The sequence below is a fragment of the Bos indicus genome, chromosome 12 (assembly GCF_029378745.1).
Source record: "Bos indicus isolate NIAB-ARS_2022 breed Sahiwal x Tharparkar chromosome 12, NIAB-ARS_B.indTharparkar_mat_pri_1.0, whole genome shotgun sequence".
Taxonomy (NCBI): Eukaryota; Metazoa; Chordata; class Mammalia; order Artiodactyla; family Bovidae; genus Bos; species Bos indicus.
In genome coordinates this window covers 84023025-84036816 of record NC_091771.1, presented here as the reverse complement: position 1 = coordinate 84036816, position 13792 = coordinate 84023025, and positions in this window count along the sequence as shown.

Genomic DNA, 13792 nt, shown 5'->3' with positions numbered 1-13792 from the left:
CCCTCATCTCAATCCTGTCTCCCCAACACACACAAAGAATTAGAACGCTTGAGTTTTCCCAGATGCCTGATATCAGATAACAGGGTGTGGTTGTCAGAACAAGGCCCCTCACCCCACAAAGATACCTAAGTTTCTACCCAGAAATTGTGAATACATTGTGTTACATGGAAAGTAACTTTGCTAATATATTGGCCTTGAGATGAAAAGATGACCTCGATATGGGGATGATTTGTGTTGACCCAATATAATCACAAGTTCAGTTCAGTTCAGTCACTCAGTCGTGTCCAAATCTTTGCGACCCCATGAATCGCAGCACGCCAGGCCTCCCTGTCCATCACCAACTCCTGGAGTTCACTCAGACTCACATCTATCAAGTCAGTGATGCCATCCAGCCATCTCATCCTCTGGCGTCCCCTTCTCCTCCTGCCCCCAATCCCTCCCAGCATCAGAGTCTTTTCCAATGAGTCAACTCTTCCCATGAGGTGACCAAAGTACTGGAATTTCAGCTTCAACATCAGTCCTTCCAATGAATACCCAGGACTGATCTCCTTTAGAATGGACTGGTTGGATCTCTTTGCAGTCCAAGGGACTCTCAAGAGTCTTCTCCAACACCACAGTTCAAAAGCATCAATTCTTTGGTGCTCAGCTTTCTTCACAGTTCAACTCTCACATCCATACATGACCACTGAAAAAACCATAGCCTTGACTAGACGGACCTTTGTTGGCAAAGTAATGCCTCTTCTTTTTAATATGTTATCCAGGTTGGTCATAACATTCCTTCCAAGGAGTAAGCGTCTTTTAATTTCATGGCTGCAGTCACCATCTGCAGTGATTTTGGAACCCCCAAAAATAAAGTGTGACACTGCTTCCACTGTTTCCCCATCTACTTCCCATGAAGTGATGGGACCAGATGCCATCATCTTAGTTTTCTGAATGTTGAGCCTTAAGCCAACCTTTTCACTCTCCTCTTTTACTTTCATCAAGAGGCTCTTTAGCTCCTCTTCACTTTCTGCCATAAGGGTGGTGTCATCTACATATCTGAGGTTCTTGATATTTCTCCCAGCAATCTTGATTCTAGCTTGTGCTTCTTCCAGCCCAGCATTTCTCATGGTGTACTCTGCACAGAAGTTAAATAAGCAGGGCGACAATATACAGCCTTGACGTACTCCTTTTCCTATTTGTAACCAGTCTGTTGTTCTATGTCCAGTTCTAACTGTTGCTTCCTGACCTGCATATAGGTTTCTCAAGAGGCAGGTCAGGTGGTCTGGTATTCCCATCTCTTTCAGAATTTTCCACAGTTTATTGAGGGTCCTTATAAATGAAAAAGGGAGGGGAGACAGGTCAGAGTGATGCAATGTAAGAACTTGATGTGATGTTGACTGCTATGAACATGGAGGGAGAGGCCTATGAGCGAAGGAATGTGGTTGGCCCCAGAAACTGGAAAAGTGTGAGGCACATGGACTCCTCCCTGCAGCCTCCAGAGAGGAACACAGGCCTGCTGAGCCCTTGATTGAATCCTAGTGAACTCACTGCAGACATCTGACCTCTATAATTATGAAATAATGTATTTCTAATAATGCTATTCCTAATAATATATTTCTAATAGCCATTAAATTTGTGGCAAATTGCTACAATAGCGATAGCAAACTAATGCACAAGGGTTTGTAAAATTCATGAGAATTTGAAACAGTGCAAATGATATTACCACTTGTTCAGTACATTTTATATGAAAAGAGATTCAAAGCCAACTATTCCTTAAGTTCACGGTCAAGCAGAAGCTTCTTGCTTGATGGTTAGTTTGCTTTCCATCAGTGGACAATAGACAGTAAGAACCGTGTGTTTGTTTTCTCCTATTTGTCTCATAATCTAGGAGAGTGTAAATTAAGCTTTATGGTTAACTTATGACTTTCTCCAAATTTCTTATTCTGAACTTTCTTTTTCTTTCTTTTTTTTTAACCTGAATTTTCTTTTCCCGATATTTACATTAAGGACTAATCTTTTACTCTGCGTAGCAGTTTTGATAATATCATCTTTGAAAACATTTGTAGAGAAAAAGAATTAAAGTACATTAAAAAAAACTGATAAAATATAGCTTGATTTTAACTGATGAGGTATAAATAATCAATATCTACATGATCGAGAACCAGAAATATCAGTCTTAACTAATAAACAAATTTAGAGTTGTCATATATATATATTAAGATAATAAAAAATTTGAAGAAAATTTTCAAAATGACTAAAGTAATAAACATTTTCTAATTCTATTATTCTTTGTCTATTCTTAAAAATGGGGGTCAATGTGTTAAATCAGGGGTCAGATAGAACCAATTCAACCGTAACTTTTGGCCGAATTAATCAGTCACAGTTTATTATTTTACCACTGGAGTTTAATTAGAATTGTACTCTGGTAGGAAGAACGCCTAAACGACTGCTCTGAATCTCTTCTATCTAAGGAATATTACATATCGTATGTGGCTGGTCACTACAGTATATACATACTTGGAGTTTTTCTTAAGATCTCAAGGCATTATTTTCATTTATTGTGTAATAGCTGTATATCACTTTATATTACATGCAATTTACCTCTGAAAGAATCTTGTTTTCTTATAATCACATGCGGGTACTTGATCAAAATGCTATAGTACAGACAGCAAGTGCAATAGATTAGAAAGGGCAGGTTTGCGTGGAGTCTGGGGAGCACTTCCTAGAAGAGTCGATGGTGTGAATTAGACTCTTTGCTCGGATAAGTACAGTATCAAGAAGTGTGACTTCTCCACGTAAGTAAGTGTGTCATGTGTGGGGCCAGACACATATTGGAACCTTGATTTCACAGTTTTTGCAGTGAAGACTATTAATGGATATGAACAAATAGATAAAGACCCAAAGTTTTCATAAAAATAATCCTCAAAGTGTTCTTACACCTTGTCAATGGAATCATTTAACTCCTGTCTTCTCAGGCTTTAGTCATTATTTGTATTTATTTACTAAAAACCGAAAATAAAGAACTGCTAGGGAAGCTTGCTACTACATTGAATATTTCAGAGTAAAACTTATGTGTATGTGTGTGTGTGTGCATTTAAACTTGTAACTTTTGAGAGAAGAAATAGTGTCAACATTGTGATAACCCCATGGACAAAACTGGCACTGAATCTGATTTCACCCTACCTTTTATGTGTGTTGAAATAAATATTGGTAACTACAATTGAATATAGAGAGTAAGTTACACTAGACACATGAAAAAAAAATATTGCTGGGAATTCCCTGGCAGTCCAGTGATTCAGTTCAGTCACTCAGCCATGTCCGACTCTTTGTGATCCCATGGACCAAAGTGGGCCAGGTTTCTCTGTCCATCACCGACTCCCAGAGCTTACTCAATCTCATATCTATTGAGTTGGTGATGCCATCCAGCCATCTCATCTTCTGTCATCCCCTTCTCCTCCCACCTCCAATCTTTTCCAGCATCAGGGATTTTTCCAATGAGTCAGTTCTTTGCATCAGGTGGCCAGAGTATTGGAGTTTCAGCTTCAGCATCAGTCCTTCCAATGAATACTCAGGACTGATTTCCTTTAGGATGGACTGGTTGGATCTCCTTGCAGTCCAAGGGACTCTCAAGAGTCTTCTCCAACACCACAGTGCAAAAGCATCAATTCTTCAGCTCTCAGCTTTCTTTATACTCCACCTCTCACATCCATACATGACTACTGGAGGAACCATAGCTTTGACTAGACAGACATTTGTTGGCAAAGTAATGTTTCTGCTTTTTAATATGCTGTCTAGGTTGGTCATAGCTTTTCTTCCAAGGAGTCCAGTGGTTAGGACTCTGCCTTTCCACCACTGGGAGCACAGTTTTGATCCCTGTCCAGAGAACTATGGTCCTACATGTGTGTACCACGTCAAATAAATAAATACATTCAAAAATTTAAAAAAGTATTATTGAGCACCTATTTTATTAATTAATTGTGTTTGTACCAGAAGGAAAAAAAAAATGCTTATTTTTTGTAAAGAAGCATCATTGTATTAGGTATAAATATTTTCAAATATGGATCTTTGTGGGCATTTCTTCATTCATTCTTTATACTTATATATAATCACCTGTCTCTTAATAAACAGAAAAAATTGCTGTTTATATTTGTCTTAATTGTAGCCATGTCAAATCACAGAGTACGTTATTCATTTAATGAGTTCCAGAACACAACAAAATTACTTGGCATATCATAGGTGCTTAATAAATATTTTGACCTGGATTACTAGAATCCATTTTCTCATAATACTATTGTTTTAAATATTTATAGCAGTTAATAAGTTCAAATGCCACTTATAGAATAAACATTCCAATTGTTTCAACTTGTCATATGAGAAGGTTTTTTGTCAGTTTCCTGCCTGTTTCATTCTAATCTTCAAACTCTCAAAGACTGTTAAAAATCTAGGTTCCTTGCTATGGGAGGGTACCGAAAAAAATCTTAGAAATCCTCCTAGTCTGTTTCTAGTAGGATGCATATTAACGGCAGTAATAAAGACTTGGGATTTTAGAATGCACTGGAAAATTTTAAGGTCACATTAAGTAGCATGGCAAATTATCAGGATTTCAAATGTGTTTTAGATCCTCATCTATTAACAATATATCCTTAGTTCATTGATTAGCCCAATATTTCAACCAGATTCATCCATCTCACTAGTTTTCAACTGGGGGATGCTTTGTACCCCAGGGGATATTTGGCCTGTTTCCGAGACATCTTTGATGGTCCCAACTGAGGGTGGAGGATGCTACTGTCATTCAGCAGGTAGAAGTCAAGGATGCTGGCCAATATGCTACCTGGGACAGAGCAGTCCCCTACATCAAGGACTCATCCCACCCACAATGCGGTGATGCCAAGGCTGACAAACCCTGACATATTTGCATTATGATATGACTTTCAGACTACATTTTTGTAAGTGTGAGATTTAAGCCCATTTCACTGAGTAAATGAAAAACTTAAGAGAAACGTTTCAAATAAATTTATTATACCCCTCAATGTCCATAGTCACGCTGAAGGTGCAACGAAGGGCCGGACTCCTTCTCTAATGCAGCTTTCTTAGTTTCTGAAGTTCCAGTAATACTTGTGAAAGATCAGACTTCAAAATCAGTGTCACTAGCTTATCAGAAGGGCTAGTTTTCTCTATTCCTAAGCAGAAGCTCCTTGAGTATTAACAGGTGTAGGATATGGTCTCAGCTTTTGTGTAGTTGTTCAGTCACAGCAAGAACTGATGCTGAAGCTGAAACTCCAGTATTTTGGCCACCTGATGCGAAGAACTGACTCACTAGAAAAGACCCTGATGCTGGGAAAGATTGAGGGCAGGAGGAGAAGGGGATGACAGAGGATGAGATGGTTGGATGGCATCACCGACTTAGTGGGCATGACTTTGAGTCAACTCCGGGAGTTGGGAATGGACAGGGAAGCCTGGTGTGCTGCAGTCTATGGGGACTCTAATAGTTAGACACAACTGAGCGACTGAACTAAACTGAACTGAATTTTGTACTGTTGTTGTTCAGTCATGTCTGAGTCTTTTCAACCCCGTGGACTACAGCATGCCAGGTTTCCCTGTCCTTTACTAGCTCCCAGAGTTTGCTCAGATTCATATCCATTGAGTCGGTGACGCTATCTGACCACTCATCCTCTGCTGCTCTCTTCTCCTCCTGCCTTCAAACTTTCCCAATAACAAGATCTTTTCCAATGAGTCAGCTCTTTACATCAGGTCGCCAAAGTATTGGAGCTTCAGCTTCAACGTCAGTCCTTGCAATGAAGAATCAGGTTTGATTTCCTTTAGGATTGGCTGGTTTGATCTCCTTGCTGTCTAAGGGACTCCCAAGAGTCTTCTCCAACACGACAGTTCAAAGGCATCAATTCTTTGGTACTCAGCCTTCTTTATGGCCCAGTTCTTAAATCCACACAGCTTTTGTGTAAACAGGAGTCATTTGAGATTCACCAAACTAGTATACTGCTTTCCATGGGCCAACTCGTGTATTTCTCAAAGCACTGAAAAAAAATATTATTTAGGCATCAGTAAAATTGAGTTCATTTCATAGTTTTTGTTTGTATGAACTTTCTTATGTATAGATGAAATTCAGTTGCATAGTATCATAATGTATTGTTTATATTGTACTCAGCAGTAAAGAATCTGCATGCAATGCAGGAGATGCGAGTTCAATCCCTGGGCCCGGAAGATCCCCTCAAGGAGGACTTGGCAACCAGCTCCAGTATTCTTTCTGGGAAAATGCCATGGACAGAGGAGCCTGGTAGGCTACAGTCCATGGAGTCACAAAGACTGGTACATGACTGAGGTGACTTAGCACAGAGCACAGTAATAGTAATCATAGCAATGATAACTCTAGTAATTAAAGCCAGGACATTATTCATTTATCAGTCTTTTCTTTATCAGTCATTCCTTATCCGACTGTAAGGTAAACTGCTATCCGTAGGGTCGCAGAAGTGTTGGACACGACTGAGAGACTGAGCCTGCATACATGCAAGGCGGTCTTTGGCTTTCTTTTGTTTTCTTTGCTATATGTGTTTCTTTGTAATATGTCCTTGTTGTTTTCCCGATCACCTCTACCATCTGAAAGCATTTCGTGGCGTTTTTCACGTATGTAATATAATACAGTCTGAAGGGGACTGAAACACTATACGCTTCTATTCTTGGGAAGATGAGAGGTGGAATGAAGAGCCCAATTTCTTTGTCTAGATCATTTTGCTGTAGGTGTTAATTTGCCAAGGTATTTCTCAATTACTGCTCAGACCCCAAGCATGGTACTCTCTAACTGGGTAAGTATTTAGGAAGAGATTTACAGAAAATACATCAGTGGTAAATGTTTACTCAGTGTTTCGCGTTTGATCTTTCTGCTACACTCTTTCTACTAAAGCTGGAATCTATTTTCAGTGACTGCATATGAATGCAGCGCACGTTCTGCGGCCTAACATATGCCATCTGTAAAAGCATTTACTTTAAATTAGTGGAATAAGTAATCAAAAGGGCTTTGTACTTAATGCAAAACTTTTGGTGACTATTAAATGCTCATTAGAGGGTGTTTTTGCTGTATGACTGTCAAAATCAGCAGGACGTTTATGTTAGATTTCCTGAGTGGGTCAAGATTGAATATGATTTTACAACCTAAATAACATAAATGAATGCAGGTTATTTCAGCATCTCCAGATGTTTTTTAAACTCTTTGCCCCTAAACCCAAAACTTAGTGCCATTTCAAATTCCACAGTGGCATTTGAGTGAAGATTTTAAGAATTAGATATTTGACATCTTCAGATGAGTGGGCTACTTTTTTTTCATACTTCCACCATTTATAAATGAAAATGATGCTATCTCTAATGCTATTACTCCAGCCCATCTTTTATGGAAATATATCCTCAGGGAATCAGATAATATTAAATCAGCTTAACTATGTACTTCTTACAATAGCTAATTATTTAAAATTTTTAATTATCTTGTGATGGCTTATTTGGTAGATTGTGTATGTGTCACAACTTGATTGAATCTCTGAAAATATGCCCTTATTATCACTTTGCTTTTAATTAAACATTCAATAACTGTCTTGTTTAATCTAGAGAGATACATCTATTAATATTATCCTCACTATTATTATTTTTGTGGTACCACGCACAGGAATGATACAGTATAACCAGAATAGATGATTAACCCAAATCATGGTCTTCACCCCGAGAAAATTAAATCTCAGATCTATTAACTAATGTCTCTGGGTGCTCTGATTATAAAAGATGAATTAGAAGACCCCATGTACATCATAGAGAGGGAAAGAAGAAACCCAAGAGTTCATGAGGTCATACCCAACTTAGTTGCAGGCAGAAATGTCCGTGGAGTAGTTTGATGAACATCATTGGTCAGGTGGAGACAAGCAGAGCAAAGTTAAGCTGGAGTTCTAAAAGCCTGCCAATTTGTAAGAATAAATACTCAATCTCCACAATGTCATTTGCTTTGGGAAATGTAGAAAACTGGCAAATTAATCTGCTTCTCTGCTCTACTTTTGAAAATCTTTACCGTGGGGCTCTGATTGTGTTACTCTATGTTGTCCGGAATCAGAGCTGTTTTCTGATTCATAAAGCTCCAATTGCCCATCAGTTTTGTCTCTGAAGGCTTTAGGTACCTGATCGTGTAAGAGAAAGAGGGAGAAATCACCTGGATTTTGTTCCCATTACAAAAATCTCTTTTCTCTAGCTCAGTCTAAAATGCCTCTCATTCCAACTGGCCATCTACTTTTCTAATGTAGATTTACAACAGAAAAAAAAAAAAAAAAAAAAGCTTCATCTGAACTGGAGTCATTTATAAACAGCTTATGAAGGGCAAAACATTTTGGGGGTGGGGGTGTGGAGTGGCTATAGGAACAGCAGTTGGAAAGCATACTGAAGCTTTTGTGCATGTACCGGCTGGAGGGATTGATTCTTTCCATGTAATTAACCTAAAGAATGAGAGAATGGCGCTAAATTCTGTTCACAATGGGATGAAAAGTATCCTGGCCCTATTAATAACCATCATCTGTTGGAAATGGAATTAGATTCTTCATCAGTCAATTATGTATTAATTATTGATACTTTTTTTTTAAATGTCTGTTCACTAGAAGCTTCATTGCTTAGATATAAATGCTCAGAAAAGAGCGAGTATTCTTCATTGCAAGCCCCTCATAGACTATTGGAAAAGATATTTAAGTAAATAAAGTGATAATAAAGTCATACATGTGAATGAGTGCTCTGATAATAGGTGCGAGCAAAGTGCTAAAAGGCTTCCCCGGTGGTGGCTCAGCGGTTAAGAATCCTCCTGCAGGTCAGGAGCCACAGGAGACATTGGTTCGATCCCTGGGTCAGGAAGATCCCCAGAGGAGTGTATGGCCACCTACTCCAGTATTCTTGCTTGGAGAATCCCATGGACAGAGGAGCCTGGGGGGCTACAGTGCATGGGGTCACAAAGAGTAGAACACAATTTAAGCAACTTAGCACACACACACGAAAGTCCTAAAAAAGGTGCTTCTAAAACAAACTGTAAGAAATACTGCGGGAAAAGGCAACGGGTGACCTGATTCTTACTTTAAGAGAGGAGTAAAGCCAGTCCTAAGTTAGGAGATAAAAAGATGAGGTGCTTTCTTCCTGGCAGAAGCAGAAGTACACATAAAGTCACGGAGGTGCGACCTTTCTGCTTATCGGAGGACCTCTATATTCAAAAGAAATCAATTTCTAGGCCTGTTTTTCTGCATGATAAACAAATTAATCATGTACTAAGTTTCTGCCGTATTAATCCCTGAGGCAGTGCGTGTGGCAGAACCAAAATCAAATTATCTCAGACTCACTCTGTGTAACTTGTGACATATCTGAGCAAAACTTTCTCAGTTGACTCGTATTTAAGTAAAGAAAATAATTCTATTATAAAGAGAGAGAAAATAAGCCAGTGCCTGCTTTTGTTCCTGATTCTAAAAACAACTTTTATGAAGTTGGGAAATAAGCAAAGGGAAGAGAACAAAAATATTTTTAAATTATCAAACAATTATCAATACTTCAATCAAGATGGAACTGTGTCTCAGGGCTCCTTGATTTTAGGAGATTACTATTATAAAATGGTAATTAAAAATGAGATTTTTGAAAGATTTTTAAAACAAAAAAATTAAGAAAGCATCTTCAGTAAGGTAAATTCTTTCAATGGAAAATAACAAGGTTTAGAAACTCCCACATCTGTATTTTTGACAGCTGATAGACAAATTAGCATTTTAAGATTCACACTTTCTTAGTTCTGTCCCCCCATAGAGAAAAGAAAATGTTAAAAACTTCAGTCATTATCAAGTAAACTCTTGTGGAAACAAAGATTTTGATTTCTTTCTCTTCATAGGTAACTCTGTCATTTGACAAAGCTTGGAGTTCAGAGTGTTATGATTATGATATCATGTTTATCTCTTTTGAGTTAGAGATCAAGAAACCATCTCATCTCCAGTGAATCATTTATAGAAATTGCAAATAGCTTAATGTAGGGAGAGGATGAGTGGGAGCTATGTTAGTAAATATTCCCCTGATTTTTCACATTGGAAGAAAATAGCCTGAATTGGGTATTAAGGTGCCATTACTTTAAAGCATCCGCCTGCCAATGCAGGAGACACAGGAGACAGGAGTTCGATCCCTGGGTTGGAAGATCCCTTGGAGTAGTAATTTGCAATCCGCTCCAGTATTTTTGCATGGGAAATCCCATGGACAGAGGAACCTGGCGGGCTGCAGTCTGTGTGGTCACAAATAGTCAGACACGACTGAGTGACTGAGCACACACACACACACACACACACACAACTGCATAGCAAAGAAACTGAGCTCCCGGATCACACAAAATGGAATAGTTTTCAAGATCCTGAGGAGGTGGGGCAGTGTCCTCCAGCATATGAGGTGACTCTGCGATCCTCTGTCAACCTGACATTTCAATAAACTCTGGGGGCAAGCGTGTGCCCTTTGGCTTCGCGTCCTGAGCTCATAGTCATGCTTCTGGGCCACTGGCCACTCTGGTGCCCCCTAATTCAGCCACCGTGTTCTGTCCCATCATATCCACACTATCCTAAGGCAGCTTGGGGCCCACACAACAATGATTTTATCCAACTTCAATCCCAGGAGAATTGGCCTTCATTGTCCTCTTTATCTCTTCCTACCCTGCAGGTGTGGTCCTGACTGCTTTCATATGATTAGCATTTTACGTTTTCCTGAGGACTTTTTGCTCCCACATCATGTCACATCCGAGCATTCAAAAATATTTGAGTATGTTGAATATGCGTGTCGTTAAAGAGTCTGCCTGCAATGCAGGAGATCCAGGTTGGACTCCTGGGTCAGGAAGATCCCCTGGAGAAGGAAATGGCAACCCACTCCAGTATTCTTGCCTGGAGAATCCCATGGACAGAGGAGCCTGACAGGTTACAGTTCATGGGGGTCGCAAGAATCGGACACGACTTAGCCACTAAACTACCACCACCATGTATGCATCCGCTTACCGCGTCACTCTGCTTGACACCTCCAAATTGTATGGAATTATTTTATATTGTTAAGTTAATCATGTTTCCATTATGGCTTGCAATTGTGATTATCTTTCATTTTTTGTCTGGTTATTGACTGTAAAAACGAATAAATGTCTTTTACTATTGTGATTATGTAACTATTACTCACTTAATACCATTGTGTCATGATTAGTCAACAGAAAAATAATAGAACTCTGTATCACCAAAACCTAGGCTCTAATAGAAAAACCTGTAATCACTTTTTAAAATCCAGATGCCGATCAGAATTATCTTGGAATTTTTTGAAAAATACAAATCTCAGGTACTGATTTTTTTCTCCAGAGCTCCAGATATGTTTCTAACGAGCGGTCACATTTAAACAACTGGACTATATGATGATCTTCTCCTTTTCTCCAGTTTGTTTCACTTTTCCTATTTCATATTCAGTGCTCCCATTTCATTTAGTTTATGTTCTCCAATTTCTCTTCTACTTCTCTTTTTTTGTGATGTTCTTTTGTAAGCCTTTATCAAGTGTAGTAGAAAAGCTTTTTTATACATGTATATAATATATATTTTAGAAAACTTAATGAATTTTTGCCTAAATAAAAAAAGTTGTGACATTTTGATTCCACCTGTTTGACTTAGTATGAATAGAATGCTAGATTTCTAATTTAAAAATAGATGTGCAGCAAGAAACAAAGGTTTACTGTATAGCACAGGGAATGACAGTCAGTATCTTGTAATAACCTATGATGGAAAATAATTTCAAAAATAATATATATGTATTTGTATAACTGAATCACCTTGCTGTGCACCTGAATCATTGTAAGTCAACTGTACTTCAATAAAATATGTATATTAAAAGATTTTTAATGGGCTCCCATTTATGTACTGACACCTTCTGTCCAAGAGGGAAACATACAAAGTTGGTCTCATATCTGGGCAAATGCAGGTGCAGGCAGGTGAATCATGGTCTCACGTCAATCACCTACACATTAGCTTTGACCTCGGAGAAGGCAATGGCACCCTACTCCAGTACTCTTGCCTGAAAAATCCCATGGATGGAGGAGCCTGGTAGGCTGTAGTCCATGGGGTCGCTAAGAGTCAGTCACGACTGAGCAACTTCACTTTCACTTTTCACTTTCATGCATTGGAGAAGGAAATGGCAACCCATTCAGTTCTTGCCTGGAGAATCCCAGGGATGGAGGAGCCTGGTGGGCTGCTGTCTATGGGGTCGCACAGAGTTGGACACAACTGAAGTGACTTAGCAGTTAGCAGGCCTCTTGACCTAGATCTCATGTCAAGTTAACAGCCCCCAGGACTGGAGGCAGCAGTCCTATCAAAGGAGGTGTGTGATAAAGGACTCAATTTTTTCATGTCCGTAAAGTACTGGGTCCCATGCTTGGTGCCTTATAGTCAACTTTAAGGCTTTTAACAATGCTGCAGGATATTGTTTTAATTGGGAAAATTAGGAGAGAAACTAAAACTTACAGAATTTTGTTAAAAATCTCAGGTCACACAGCTAGCAAATTGTTGAGAACGATTTTTTTTCCAGTTACAGGACATCTCCTGAACCAGAAAGTAAAAAGTGAAACTGAAATGTGCTCAGTCGTGTCTGGCTCTTTGCAACCCCGTGGACTGCAGCCCACCAAGCCCCTCTGTCCATGGAATTCCCCAGGCAAGAATGCTGGAGTGAGGAGCCATTCCTCTCTCTAGGGGATCTTCCCAATCCAGGGATCGAACCTGGGTCTCCCACATTGCAGGCAGAGTCTTCACCATCTAAGCCACCAGGGAAGCCCAAGCAAATCATAAATCATTTTTACCTCCTCATAAACTATGTTCTCTGCATTTTCTTCTTGTTATCTCAGAAGCCACAATGAACTTGACACTTTCTCAATTTTTAAGGATTTTTACTTGAGATTATTGACATTAGTGGATATAATTTATTTTAAATTGTTTAACAGAATTTATCAATGTTCAGAAAAATCCCTGTAAGTGACAGAACCAATACTTTTCAAAGGACTGTGATTGTACAAAGCCATGCACGTGGAAAAGATTCATTCAAAGTACAAGACAGATCCATGGAATTAATAGGCAAAATGCAAACAAAAAATTATTGATAAAATTTCAAATTTATTTTTGCAACTAACTTTAAGACATTACCACTTAGTGAGTTTGAGTGTAGCATCAAAGAAGAATGTCTACAAATACCTGGAAAGTCTATTATGGAAACATTCCTTTCTTCTAACTTTAGATCTGTGTGAGGCCATATTTCCTAAATATAGTTCACCCAGAAAAACATATTGAAGGAGATTGAAAGCAGAGGCTGATATGAGAACTCAGCTGTCTTCTATTAAGCCAGACACTAAAAAGATTTGCAAAAATGTAAAACAATGCTACTCTTCTAACTGAATCCTCTGTCTTTTAAAAAGTATAGTTATTCTTAAATATATTATTTAACATGTGATGGGTATATTGTTACTTTAAAAGAATTAGTTACTATTTTTAAAATGTATTGGATTTAATTTCCTAGACAGTACATATTGATGGAGGAAGGCCATTAAAAACAAAAGTTCTTTGGAGTCACCAATCATTTTTGAGAATGTAAAGAGTACTGACATCAAAACACAGAACCTCTGCGTGTTCCTAGGTTCCTAGAGCTGCCATAGCAGAACACCACAAACGGGATGGCTTGAACTGAACACATTTATTCTCTCATGGTTCTGGAGGCTACAAGTCCAAACTCCAGGTTGGTAGTACTGTGTTCTCTGTGAAGA